Genomic DNA, 14,440 nt, shown 5'->3' with positions numbered 1-14,440 from the left:
ATGGTAAGACAGGGATTTAGGAACAAGGTTTTATATTGTAAGACACTTCCAGGGGCAGATGTGGACTCTGACCACAATCTATTGGTTAAGAATTGCAGATTAAAACTGAAGAAACTGCAAAAAGGTGAGAATTTAAGGAGATGAGACCTGGATAAACTGAAAGAACCAGAGGATCTACAGAGTTTCAGGGAGAGCATAAGGGAACAATTGACAGGAATGGGGGAAAGAAATACAGTAGAAGAAGAATGGGTAGCTATGAGGGATGAAGTAGCGAAGGCAGCAGAGGATCAAGTAGGTAAAAAGACGAGGGCTAGTAGAAATCCTTGGGTAACAAAAGAAATATTGAATTTAAATGATGAAAGGAGAAAATATAAAAATGCAGTAAATGAAGCCGGCAAAAAGGAATACAAACGTCTCAAAAATGAGATCGACGGGAATTGCAAAATGGCTAATTAGGGATGGCTAGAGGACAAATGTAAGGCTGTAGAGGCTTATCGCACTAGGGGGTAAGATAGATACTGCCTACAGGAAAATTAAAGTGACCTTTGGAGATAAGATAACCACTTGTATGAATATCAAGAGCTCAGATGGAAACATAGTGCTAAGCAAAGAAGGGAAAGCAGAAATGTGGAAGGAGTATATAGAGGGTTCATACAAGGGCGATGTACTTGAGGGCAATATTATGGAAATGGAGGAGGATGGAGATGAAGATAAAAAGGGAGATATGATACTGCGTGAAGAGTATGACAGAGCACTGAAAGACCTGACTCGAAACAAGGCCCTGGCCCCGGGAGTAGATAACATTCCATTAGAACTACTGATGGCCTTGGGAGAGCCAGTCCTGACAAAACTCTACCATCTGGTGAGCAAAATGTATGAGACAGGCGAAATACCCTCAGACTTCAAGAAGAATATAATAATTCCAATCCCAAAGAAAGCAGGTGTTTACAGATGTGAAATTTACCGAACTATCAGTTTAATAAGCCACAGCTGCAAAATACTAACGCGAATTCTTTACAGACGAATGGAAAAACTGGTAGAAACCGACCTCGGGGAAGATCAGTTTGGATTCTGCAAAAATGTTCGAACACGTGAGGCAATACTGATACTACGGCTTATCTTAGAAGCAAGATTAAGGAAAGGCAAACCTACGTTCTAGCATTTGTAGACTTAGAGAAAGTTTTTGACAATGTTGACTGGAATACTCTCTTTCTAATTCTGAAGGTGGCAGGGGTAAAATACAGGGAGCGAAAAGCTATTTACAATTTGTACAGATATCAGAAGGCTGTTATGAGAGTCGAAGGGCATGAAAGGTAAGCAGAGGTTGGGAAGGGAGTGAGACAGGGTTGTAGCCTCTCCCCGATGTTCTTCAATCTGTATATTGAGCAGGCAGTAAAGGAAACAAAAGAAAAATTCGGAGTAGGTATTAAAATCCATGGAGAAGAAAAAAAAATTGTGAGGTTTGCCGATGACATTGTAATTCTGTCAGAGATAGCAAAGGACTTGGAAGAGCAGTTGAACAGAATGGATAGTGTCTTGAAGGGAGGATATAAGATGAACATAAAAAAAAAGCAAAACGAGGATAATGGAATGTAGTCGAATTAAATCGGGTGATGCTGCTGGAATTAGATTAGCTAATGAGACGCTTAAAGTAGTAAACGAGTTTTGCTATTTGAGGACCAAAATAACTGATGATGGTCGAAGTAGAGAGGATATAAAATACAGAGTGACAATGGCAAGGAAAGCGTTTCTGAAGAAGAGAAATTTGTTAACATCGAGTATAGATTTAAGTGTCAGGAAGTCATTTTTGAAAGTATTTGTATAGAAGTGAAATGTGGACGATAAATAGTTTGGACAAGAAGAGAATAGAAGCTTTCGAAATGTGGTGCTACAGAAGAATGCTGAAGATTAGATGGGTAGATCACATAACTAATGAGGAGGTACTGAATGGAACTGGAGAGAAGAGAAATGTGTGAACAACTTGACTAGAAGGAGGGATCGGTTGGTAGGACATATTCTGAGGCATCAAGGGATCACCATTTTAGTATTGAAGGGCAGCGTGAAGGGTAAAAATGGTAGAAGTAACCAAGAGATGAATACACTAAACAAATTGAGAAGGATGTAGGTTGCAGTAGGTACTGGGAGATAGAGTAGCATGGAGAGCTGCATCAAACCAATCTGTGGACTAAAGACCACAACAACAACAAAATGTATCAGATTGCCGATGTGTTTAAAAATGTCAACACTCCTAGCTCAGACACTTGCAACCTTTCTCATGGGCTGGCTACCCCCTGTAAGGGGACGCCACTGACGCCACGGTGCTTGCCCCAGAGCCCTGCACGAGAGCAACGACCTTGCCATACACAACATGTGGCCTCGCAGACCGTAAGTGAAAGAGGCGGGGAAAGGGCACGAAATGGGACAAGTGCCGGGTAGGACCAGCGTCAGGGTAGTGCGTCGCTATCAGTGACAGTCAAAAAGGGTTCAGTGACTCAAAGGTTAGCAAAGTGGAAGGAGAACAGTTTGCAAGTCAGGTGCAAAGCAAGTTAATTGAATTAGATAAAATTTTGTAAAGAGTTCTTAGAGAAGGGACAGTCGTCTCGAGGGTCAAAATGACGACAGAATGTCTACTCGAGAGGAACTCAGCATCAATTTTGTAAATAGTTTGATTGAAATTGTCGTATCGAGGTAGTCCCAGAGGATAGAATTTCTTTAAGATATTGTTTGTTTTATTGTAAATAATTTCAGTGTTGACGTACTTTAGCAAAAGCGTTTGAAATTTCTTTGATATTCGAATATTGTTACTACTAGTAACGTGTGTAACTCGGAGGATGCTGTACCCTTCATGACGTGTTCTGACTTGTGAGAGAGCTTTGTGGGGGCGTTGCAGAGTAGAGTGAGCGTGTTCACACTTCGCCGAGTGCAGTCGCAGCTGTAGTGGTTCCAAAGTACTGACGAACTTGTCTGTGCACCGTATTCTGTTACTAAATTTACTACTTTTCAACGGTGTCTCGTGCTGTTTCTGGAGGAACAACGCATGAATAAACTTTCGCAAACATCCGCTCGCTGTGTTTCATAAAGTTGTTTGTGCGTTTTAGTCAGTTATCAAATTTAGTACCGTAGTTTGAAGGTGGTGTTTCTTGCTGCTTCTAGTGAAATATTTCAATAAAAACTTTCGCTCACTGTGTTTGGTTTCGTTCAGTTTTCCAGTGTAAGCTTGAATTTTTAGTTTTTTCTTGATTTTGGTATTAATAGTGGTTTAGTATTATCAATAGAAGTACTTTCTTTCTTAGCAGAGTGCAAAATTCGAGATAACTGGTGTCAGTTCCTTAAATCGTTCTACTGCAGTAACTAAACTTAGGTAACATAGTAAAATTTTTACAGCTACTGAAAAAACTAACCGTCTAAAAGTGTGGACTTTGTCGTAGGTTTGAAAGTAGTGGGTTCTGGTGAGAGGGTTGATTAAAATATTTTCATTGGGCGGGACAAAGTGGGGAACCCAGTGGGCATTCTAGCGATATGCTCTCCTGGAAACGTAGACTTCACAGCAGAAATAAATTAATAGGGAATGAGTAGTGTAAGGTCAGTACTATTTTGAGGTACAGTTACAAAACGCAAAGGAGGAACTAGGTAGGATTAGGAGGGAGAATGGTGCTGGGGTATGGGAGCTGGCAGTTGGTAGGAAGGCCGCTAGGAGGAGGAGATATTCAGACAGTTGTGTTTTGCCTATCGCCAATAGATTTCACCAACTGTCGGAGTTTAATGGGAAGGAGCCTCTTGTAGCTGTACGTGTAGGAAATGCGCAGCAGACTCAGTAGCTAAGGTCGCTAACACAGCTGCAATTTCAAATAGGAGGTTGTGTTACTAGGGAGTTCACATGTCAGGTATATAGACCAGCAGGAAATGTTGGGGAGTGAGTACCAGGTCACCGGCACTGCGAAACCTACTGCAGGGTTGTCTCAACTGACTGTTAACTTAGGGCAGTTACATAGAATTTTGTGAAAGATGAGGAGTTAGTGAATCGTGTGAGGGACTAGGGATTGTCTTGATAGGAAGGGGGAGTATGATTCAAGTGGTGACCTGGATAAGAATGTCGTTAGGCGTGTGAACAGGTGGCTCGAGAAGGCACTGATGGTGGAGAGCACGGTTCAGATTGTAGAGGTGTCTGCAGACCCTATCGATAGATCGGGTTTCCCTAGCCGTGCTCTGTACCTCAGCAGGTATGGGAAGGGGAGGTTGGCAAAGCTTATAGCTGACAGTGTAGTGGGCGGTGGTGGGATTACTCTTGAGAAATCTACTGCAGTAGTTGGTGTTAAAGCTGTATCTGTTTTACATTCAAGTTAAATGATAGGTAACTTTGCTTAAAGGAAGGCTCTCTGACGAAGAAACTACCTTCGAAGGTCAGTCACAAAAGTAGTGAATGAATTAGCATATTTTATGAAAATATAAGAGGCATTATAGATTTAGTGAGCTGCTTATACAAGTCGACTCTAAAATTATTGGTACATCAGAGCACCACTTAAATAGTGTGACAATTCAGAAGCTTCCTTTACCAGGTTACAGATTAGCTGGCCGTTTTTCAAGGATTTCTTTGTGGAGTGGGGGCGTGATCATGTACCTAGAAAACAGTATTCCATGTGAGTCCCTAGATGTCTCGAAACACTACATTGAACGGGTATTTGAATGTTGTGCAGGAGTAGTTGAATTTAGTGAAATTAAGCTTTTAATTATAGTTATTTATAGGCCCCGTTAACTCTGACTTCACAATATTTCTGCTCAAGCTGGAGAGGTTTCATGGTCCACTTTGTAGGAAGTAGGGGAGACTGGAGACAAAAGTAACGGGGTATGAAAGTAACATTCCTCCCCTACCTTCGTATGTAGGTCCGAAAATCACGTAATTCAAACAATGTATTCCCTTCATATTTCCCAAGTGCCTACCACTTGTTGGCCAGTATTGGAGGGTCTCTGTTGAGTGTGGCGCAGTAAAACGTTTTTTCAGTGTCTCACGCAAGTATTCTCAATTTTCTTAGTTTTGTGATAACGGTGGCATTACGCTGAAAACGTAAGTCATCTGTAATAATTAAACTACGTGAAAATTTGTTTTAAGCCTCCATTATCAACTTTTTCATTACTTGTATATATTGTGTCTAAAATATCAATTAAACAGAAAAGCGCGGTCGGGGAGAAAAGAAACGTTACTGCTGGGGTGAAAGTTAGTGTTTCATTCGTCCCCGTCACTGAAAAAGTATTATTAGCTGCAGGTCCCCCGTCAGGAGTAGAAGTGTTTTGCTGAACAAACTCGTTATTACTGAACAGACTTGTTATTTACTTTATTTCGTTACAGGGAATTATGCCACGAACAAGGGTTAGGACGACTACAAGAGGACTAACTCTAACTACTGTATATCAAACTGCGGCAGATGATGTTGCAAATTATAAGTATTAGAGCAGCACCAAAGAAAGACAATGTATGCCATGTGACATTGCATCGGTACATTGAAAAGAAAGAGAAACGTATGAGTGACAGCAGCACACCAACGCCTCGTGTTGGATATAGAAGAGTAAAACGAGTGTTCTCTGATGAACAAGAAAAAATTATAACTGAATATTTGATTAAAGTGTCGGACATATTTTACGGACTTTGCCCTTCCATAAATTAGCTCACGAACTGGCAACGACAAACAATATACCAATTCCATCAACTTGGGTGGACAATCAAACTGCTGGTCCAGACTGGTTTTCAGCATTCATGAAGAGGAATCTCCAGTTGTCTCTTCGGTTGCCTCAACCCCCAAATCTTGCTCGAGAAACGAGCTTTAAATCCAGTAAATGTGAATGCCTTTTTCAACAACCTGGCTAGAGTTATGGAGAGATAAAACTTAAGGCCCATGAACATCTGGAATACGGACAAGACAGGACTGTTCAGAAACCACACAGAATTGTTGCTAAACGGGGAATAAAGCAGGTAGGAGCTATCACGTCAGCTGAAAGAGGCACCCTTGTCACCGTTGCTATTGCCATCAACGCTCTGGGAAACAGTGCGCCACCTCTCTTTGTATTCCCTCGCTTGAGGTATCGTGACCATTTTACTCGAGACGGTCGTATTGGCTTCATTGGAGCAGGAATGCGTGTGGCTGGATGCAAGAGGAAGAATTTTTGTTATCCTTGCACCATTTAGTAAAATTTGCTAAACCAAAATCCTGAGCACAAATGTTTACTGCTTCTAGACAATCACGAATCTCATATATCCATCAGAAGCCTGAATTTTTGCAAAAGCAAGAGGATTGTTATGCTGTCATTCCCAACGCACTGTACACACAGGTTGCAGCCTCTAGACCGTTCAGTTTATGGTCCATTTAAAAAGACAACTGGATCAAGACTCATTCGGGAAAGACCATGTCAATTTATGTCATCCATTCAATTATAAGAGAAGCACTTCCTTTTGCTGTAACTCAGAAAAACATTGCAGCAGGGTTTCACTGCACAGGCATAGTACCATTTAATAGGAATGCGTTCAGTGAAATCGATTTTTCACTACCTTTTGTCATTGATTGCCCAGCACAAGCTTCCAATTATGGAAAGCAAACTGTTTCTTTGGCAGAGCCATTAGCGATTTCTGGTGACCCATCTGAAGCTGGGAGGACACCTAATCCTGATCCAGTAGTAATATGCGAGAAAACACTTCCAAATGTCACAGCTTGTGACGCAGGACCTAGTGGCTTACGATCATCTTCTTCAGTTCGTGCAGCCTTTTCACCCGAAGGTGTTCGTCACTTACCAAAAGCAGGTCCAAGGCAAGAAACAAGAGAAGGAAGAAAACAGAGTAAGTCTGCAATTTTGACCGAAACTCCAGAGAAACAGGCCTTTAGCTCTTCTTCTATAGCCAGTCCCCAGGCGAAAAAAGCGGAGGGAAGCTAAATTTAAAAAGCTGCTGGCCAAGAATGCGAAAGCAGAAAAAACGTGAAGAATCGTCATTGGAAGACCATAATAGTTACTGTCTTGTATGTGTCGAGCCTTTCGTCACAGTCGTCCCAAAGAGAGAGGATTTCAGTGTTTGGTACAAGCGACATGAGACCAACCAATACATTGCAAAGGCAGGGATATTAACGTGTGCCACAATTTTGAATCTGAATAGGACCAAGACATGCATTACTTTTCTATTTTATTGACTCACTAAACATTTACTAATAAAGCTTGAATTCTTTCAGTGCTATTAATTGCTATTTCAATTAATATAATTGTAAATGAATGAGAATTGAAGTTTATTGATGTTTAATTAATGTTTTGTAATGTTAATGTACTTCGTTACAGTATGAGTCTTTTAGGTAATAAAATGTGGGTTAACTGATTATGTTACTTTCATAACCTACCTGTGTCACTATCGTCTTCGGTAATGGGGACAAAAGTAACAGGTACAGTGATGCCTTAAGATTAATTTTACAGATACCAAATATATGTAATTTTGTAGAAAATAAATTCATTTGTGTTTCGAAATCTTCAGAGAACACACACATTAGTTCCTTTTGTTTCATAAGTTTATAGGGAGGTAACAAAAATGCAATATGCAAAATGTTACTTTTGTTCCCGGTCTCCCCTCAATAAAATTAGTTCATGTGGTGACTTCGATATTGCTTTTGCGTGTTACTGTGCAAGAAAAAGGTTATTGCGAATCTCCTACATTCGTATGATCTGACGCAAACTATTTCTTCCGACCAGGGTGCAGGTGAACAGTAGCACAATCATAGATAATATTTTTATTCATTCTTCATTACTAGATAGGCGTCCTATCAATAAAAAGGGTGAATAGCCTTTCAGACCATTATGTACATATTTTTGTACCCAGACAAATGTTTTATATAATAACTAACTACACAGAAAAAGTAATCCAACAACAGTAGAGTTTTATAAATCTCATTAAGCAACAAGAGTGGCAGGACAGGTACAATGTTTCCCTTCATCTTCATCTTCATCTACATGGTTACCCTGTAATTCACACTTAAGTGCCTGGCAGAGGGTTCATCGAACCATTTTCATACTACTTCTCTACCATCCCACTCTCGAATGGCGCATGGGAAAAAGGAACACCAAAATCTTTCCGTTCGAGCTCTGATTTGTCTTATTTTATTATTATGATAATTTCTCCCTGCGTAGATGGGTGTCAACAAAATATTTACGTTTTCGGAAGAGAAAGTTGGTGATAGAAATTTCGTAAATAGATGTCGCCGCAAAGAAAACCGCCTTTCTTTCAGTGACTGCCACCCTAACTCGCGTATCATATCAGTGACACTCTCACCCCTATTGCGCGATAACACGAAACGAGCTGCCCTTCTTTGCACCTTCTCGATATCCTCCGTCAATCCTACCTGGTAAGGATCCCATACCGCGCAGCAGTATTCCAGCAAAGGACGGACAAGTGTAAAGTAGGCTGTCTCTTTAGTGGGTTTGCCGCATCTTCTAAGTGTTCTGCTAACAAAGCTCAGTCTTTGTTTCGCCTTCCCCACAATATTATCTACGTGGTCTCTCCAATTTAAGTTGCTCGTAATTGTAATTCCTAGGTATTTAGTCTAATTGACAGCCCCTTAGATTTGTGCGATTTATCGTATACCCAAAATTTATCGGATTTCTATTGGTACCCATGTGGATGACCATGCACTTATCTTTGTTAAGCGCTAATTGCCACTTCTCACACCATACAGAAATTCTCTCTAGATAATTTTGTAATTAAAATTGAACGTCTGATGATTTTACTAGACGGTAAATTACAGCGTCATCTTCAAACAATGTAAGGGGGCTGCTCATATTGTCACCTAGATCATTTATATAAATCAGGAACAGCAGAGGGCCTATGACGCTACCTTGGGGAACGCCAGATATCACTTCTGTTCTACTCGATGATATACCGTACATTACTACGAACTGTGACCTCTCTGAAATCACGAATCCAGTCACACAACTGAGACGATACTCCATATGCACGCAATTTGATTAATAGTCGCTTGTGAGGAACGGTATCAAAAGTGTTGGTTATTTATCAATAATTTTCTTCGAGGTGATTCATAATGTTCGGTACAATATATGCTCCAAAATCCTACTGCAAGTTGGTCACTGATATGGGTCTGTAATTCAATGGGTTACTCCCATTTTCCTTTATTGAATATTGGTCTGAGCTGTGCCACTTATCAGTCTTTAGGAACAGACCTTTCATCAAGTGAGCAGTTGTATATGATTGCTAAGAAAGGCGCTATTGTGTCTGCATACTCTGAACGAAACCTGATTCGTATACCATCAGGACCGGAAGACTTGCCTTTCTTAAGCGATTTGAGTTGTTACGCAACACCTAAGATATCTACTTTTATGTCACTCATACTAACAGCTGTTCTGGTTTCGAATTCTGGAATATTTACTTCGTCTACTTTCGTGAAGGAATTGCGGAAAACTATCTAGGACGTGCATATTTCTATTGTCAAACCACGATTTGTGAAACCTGTTTATATTTTATTAATAGGATTAAATAGGAATAATTAATATTTGTCATTTTGGAAATATTTTTGGTAGCGGGGAAAGTCTGCAGTAAAGTATTGTTGGCGAGAGGGACCGCACTTTAGCGTTCGTAGGAAGTCAGTAGTAAGCGAGAAGTGAAGCGAGTCGGTAGCAGGTCTGAAGCGAGAGGTTGAGAGGAGCGGTGTGCCTGCCAGCCACCAGCTGTGATTTACAAGAGATTATAAACGGATGTACAGAGACATCAGCTAACTACTATCATAAGAGGAACTAATATTATCGAATATTTCTTTTTTTTTTTTTTTTTTTTTTTTTTAGAAACTATAGACTAGTGAAGGTATGTTTGCGCAATGCTAGTTGTAAGGTTATTGTAAAAAGTCCCATTTGAACGTTTGTAAAATCATTTCATTACCAGCAGTAAATATTCGAAGAAACGTTTTCAGAATATAATTAATTTTTGCCAGCAATGTTGCATTACTGATTATAATCCAACCCAAAAACCATTAACGTAAATATCTGCAAAATTTTATTGTTGTCAAGAAAAAGTTTAACTATGAATTACGTAACTTCAAATTAAAGAATGTCAGCCACTTACTATGACAGCCCACCAGCAGCTAATAGAGTATAGTAAAGCAGAGTAAGTATATTCATGTCGCAGTTCGATGTAGCAGTCAGATGGCGATCCAGTAACAGTAAAAAAGGTAAGGAACAGTTTTGGGTTATTGCAGGTAACGACTGAGGGCCACGACAACGACACATTCTAAGTTTCCTCAAAATAATCGGGAAATCACTTTTAATAAGCAGCATTTAAACTTTTATGCCAAGATAGCACTTATTATTATTGAGAAAGAGAATTAATTTCAAAGGGAAGATTTCATTTGCCGTTATTAAGCAAGGCACAAAAATCATAAGGTTGGGTTCGTAGGTTATTGTAGAAGGGAAGGTTGCGTAACAAAAGAGATATAGTGGAGACGGGAAGGTTTCAACTGTATTGAGTAACTCCGCTTTAGTGGCACCATCATCGGTAACATTTCCATCGCTATCGCGCATTGACGGCATTGACTGTTATTTGCTACTTATGTACTTTACATTTTACATACGACCAGAATCTCTTTGGGTTTTCTACCATATTTTGAGACAATATTTCATTGTAGAAACTATTAAAGGCACCTCGCATTGACGTCCGCACTAAATTTCGAGCTTCCGTGAAACTTTGCTAGTCTTGGGATTAGCGCTCTTCTGAATTTGGCATGCTTTTTTCGTTGCTTCTGCAACAGTGTTCCGACGTGTCTTGTGTACCATGGTGGATCAATCCCATCTCTTTATTGACTTATGCGGTATGAATCTATCTATTGCTGTCGATACTGTATCTTTGAATTTGAGCCATATCTGGTCTATACCAAACTTGGAAGGAATGGAGACTCTCTCTTAGGAAGTCATCAAGCGAATTTTTATCTGCTCTTTTAAATAGATATACTTCGCTTTTGTTTTTAGTGGTTTTGGTTGATCTGGTTTTGAGCCTCGCTACAATGACCTTGCGTTCACTAATCCCTGCATCCGCCATGAATCTTTTAGATCTCTCTATTAGATTAGGTCAAGCGTGTTTTCGCAACCATTTACAATCCGTGTGGGCTCATGAACTAATTGTTCAAAGTAATTCTCAGAGAAAGCATTTAGTACAATTTCAGATGATGATGTTTTCTGTCTACCACCGGCTCTGAACATGTATTTTCGCCAATACATTTATCATCCTCTTTGAATGTTGCTTTCCATTAGAACGTTCAAAACTGGTTACTAGCAGTAAAAGGCAGCCTGCGTGGCTGACTAGTGGGATAAGAATATTATGCAGAACAAAGTGGGAATTACATCAAAATGTAATAAGTAGTCGGAATCGAGCCCATTACAAACAATACTGTTGGGTGCTTAAAATGTTGTAAGGAAGGTAAAAGGTACGTGGCGCGCAAAAAGAATAGCTAGCTCCCCCCCAGAGGGTCCACAACTCTTTTGTGGATACGTGCGTAGCGAGCACGGGACCCCGAGCTAATGTGGCCTTCCTTCCTTTCCGGACTGCATACCTTCCCTTTCCGCATCCTTCCCCATCCCCCATCTTCGCCCCCCCCCTCTCAACTCTGGCTCTTTCCTTCCCTTTCTCCCCCTCTGGGAGTATGGTTTGTGCCTACGTCCGGAGACGGACGCTCGAAACAGTAACAAATTCTTTGCTTTCTCTGCTTGCAAGTTTTCGTCCTCTTTCTGTCCTTCTTCTGTCCTTCTTCTGTCCTTCTACTGTCCTTCTACTGTCCTTCTTCTGTCCTTCTACTGTCGGACGCTCGAAACAGTAACAAATTCTTTGCTTTCTCTGCTTGCAAGTTTTCGTCCTTCTTCTGTCCTTCTACTGTCCTTCTACTGTCCTTCTTCTGTCCTTCTTCCGTCCTTCTACTGTCCTTCTACTGTCCTTCTACTGTCCTTCTCTCCTGTCCTTCTACTGTCCTGTCCTTCTCTCCTGTCCTTCTACTGTCCTGTCCTTCTCTCCTGTCCTTCTCTCCTGTCCTTCTCTTTTTTCCTCCCTGTGCATGTCTGAAGGCCGACCCACGCATTTCTATGCGTACCCGGTGACGGGGTAACGCGTAATTCCCCGCCCTGGGAAGACAGGTAGGACACGTACATACCCCCCGGGTAACGGCCAGGCCCAGGGAGGGGTGATTACCTGAGCTGATACCTTCCGAAAGTGCCGATTGGTCCCTCCGTCCGTTTGTCGGGAGGTGTGACCTGAGGTGTGAACAATCACCTAAGGCGGGAGTTCCCTCAGGGAGGGCCCCCACATGGGAGGAGCGCGCCATCGTAGACGCCGGTAATCATGGGGGATTCCTCCGCAATGGTTTCCTCACCTTCCACTATGTCAGCTCACAAGCGTAAGTTCACTGAGTCTCAGCCACAGACAGTTCTTCCATCGTTGCCACAGTTCCTTGTTGTTTCTCGGTCTGACGAAGGTCACGACTTCTCCACGGTCAACCCTTCCATTATTCAGAAAGGTGTCGACGCAATTGCAGGTCCTGTAAAGTCTTGTTCAAGATTACGGAATGGCACCTTGTTATTAGAAACAGTCAGTGCCCTCCAGGCACAAAATTTGCTGCGTACCTCACTGCTCCACACCTTCCCTGTCCGGGCTGAAGCGCACCGCACTTCAGATTCCTTGCGTGGAGTCGTTTATACACGCTCCCTCGATGGATTGTCTGACGAAGAAATTCAGCACTACCTGTCTGATCAGGGCGTAACGGCTGTTCATCGAGTTATGAAAATGGTTGATACGAACATCATTCCAACCCGCACTGTCTTCTTGACATTTGACAAAGTTCAACTCCCATCGAAAATCAAAGCAGCCTATGAGATAATTTCCGTTCGCCCTTATGTCCCCAACCCTACGCGTTGCTATCGGTGTCAGCGGTTCAGTCACACCAGCCAGTCCTCTTCCAATCCGGCCAAATGTGTTGTGTGGCAAGGATGCCCATGAGGGTGCTTGTCCACATCCGTCCCCTCGCTGCATCAACTGTATGGGTGACCACGCTGCTTCCTCTCGCGATTGCCCCATTTTTAAAGTCGAAAAGCTCATCCAGGAAATCAGAGTGAAGGAAAAGGTGCCGACCTTTGCTGCTCGAAAAGGAGGCGGCCACGCAGACTTGCGACCTCACCTTCAGTACCACGGTCGTCAGATCGGCCAGCGCAAAGATCGCCCGTTCAACCTCACCACTTTCGCCTGCCCACTCTATGGCTCAGCCTTCATCGGGTTCTGCTAAATCTCGACCCAAAAGTCAGACACCAAGACTTCGAAAAAAGAGCATACTCGTGAAGATTTTTTACGTACCCCAACTTCACAACCATCGGTTCCTCCTTCCTCTAAACATCATATTTCCAAGAAGGCTAATAAGAAGCCCAGTTCATCTCCTTCTCCGCCAAGGCGTGTCCCATCTACAGTACCACCTGGCGAAAATCGCCCTCGGCCGTCTACTGCGTCGCCGAGGCGCACTGCTGGCGGCCGATCAACCGGCCAATCGCTGGGGGCAGGAGCTGCTCCTGAACAACCTATGGATCAGGATATTCTGCCTTCGGCTGAATTCCATTCCATGTTGTCGGTCGCAAGCTCTGAGCAGTCGTTGAGTTGACGGCAACCTTGGTAACATTACTCCATTTTCTGTTTACCCCATGTCCATTATCCACTGGAATATCCGCGGCATTCGAGCCGATCGGGATGATTTGTCGATCCTCTTACGATCCGACTCGCCGGTCATCTTCTGTCTTCAGGAAACAAAGCTGCATCCCCATGACTGCTTTGTTCTCCCCCTTTTTCAGTTCGTCCGATTTGATCTCTCCTCTGTTGAAGGCACTCCAGCCCATGGTGGACTCATGATTCTTCTCCATGATACTCTCCATTATCACCCAATCCCCTCAACCAGCTCCTTCCAAGCCGTCGCTATCCGTCTTTCCCTTTCTGGATATACCTTTTCTCTTTGTACTGTATACATTCCATCGTCCACACCAATGGCACGAGCTGATCTCCTTCATCTTCTTGGTCAGCTTCCACCCCCCAATTTGCTGGTTGGCGACTTCAATGCCCACCACCCGCTTTGGGGATCTCCACATCCTTGTCCACGTGGCTCACTATTGCTAGACGTCTTCCACCAAGCGGATCTAGTTTGCCTCAACGCTAGGGTCCCTACATTTTTGTCTGCCTCCACGACAAATTTCTCTCATTTGGACCTTTCTGTCGGTACTGTTCCGCTAGCCCGGTGCTTTGAATGGTTCGCCCTTGATGACACAAACTCGAGTGACCACTTTCCATGTGTCTTTCGACTGCAGCCTCAACTGCCATATATGCGCCCACGACGCTGGAAGTTTGCCGAAGCCGATTGGAAACTTTTTTCGTCTGTAGCGACATTCGATGACCGTC

Source organism: Schistocerca americana, chromosome 6 (genome assembly GCF_021461395.2).
Source record: "Schistocerca americana isolate TAMUIC-IGC-003095 chromosome 6, iqSchAmer2.1, whole genome shotgun sequence".
Taxonomy (NCBI): Eukaryota; Metazoa; Arthropoda; class Insecta; order Orthoptera; family Acrididae; genus Schistocerca; species Schistocerca americana.
The sequence above is the reverse complement of the archived record's forward strand: the minus strand, read 5'-3'. Positions refer to the sequence as shown.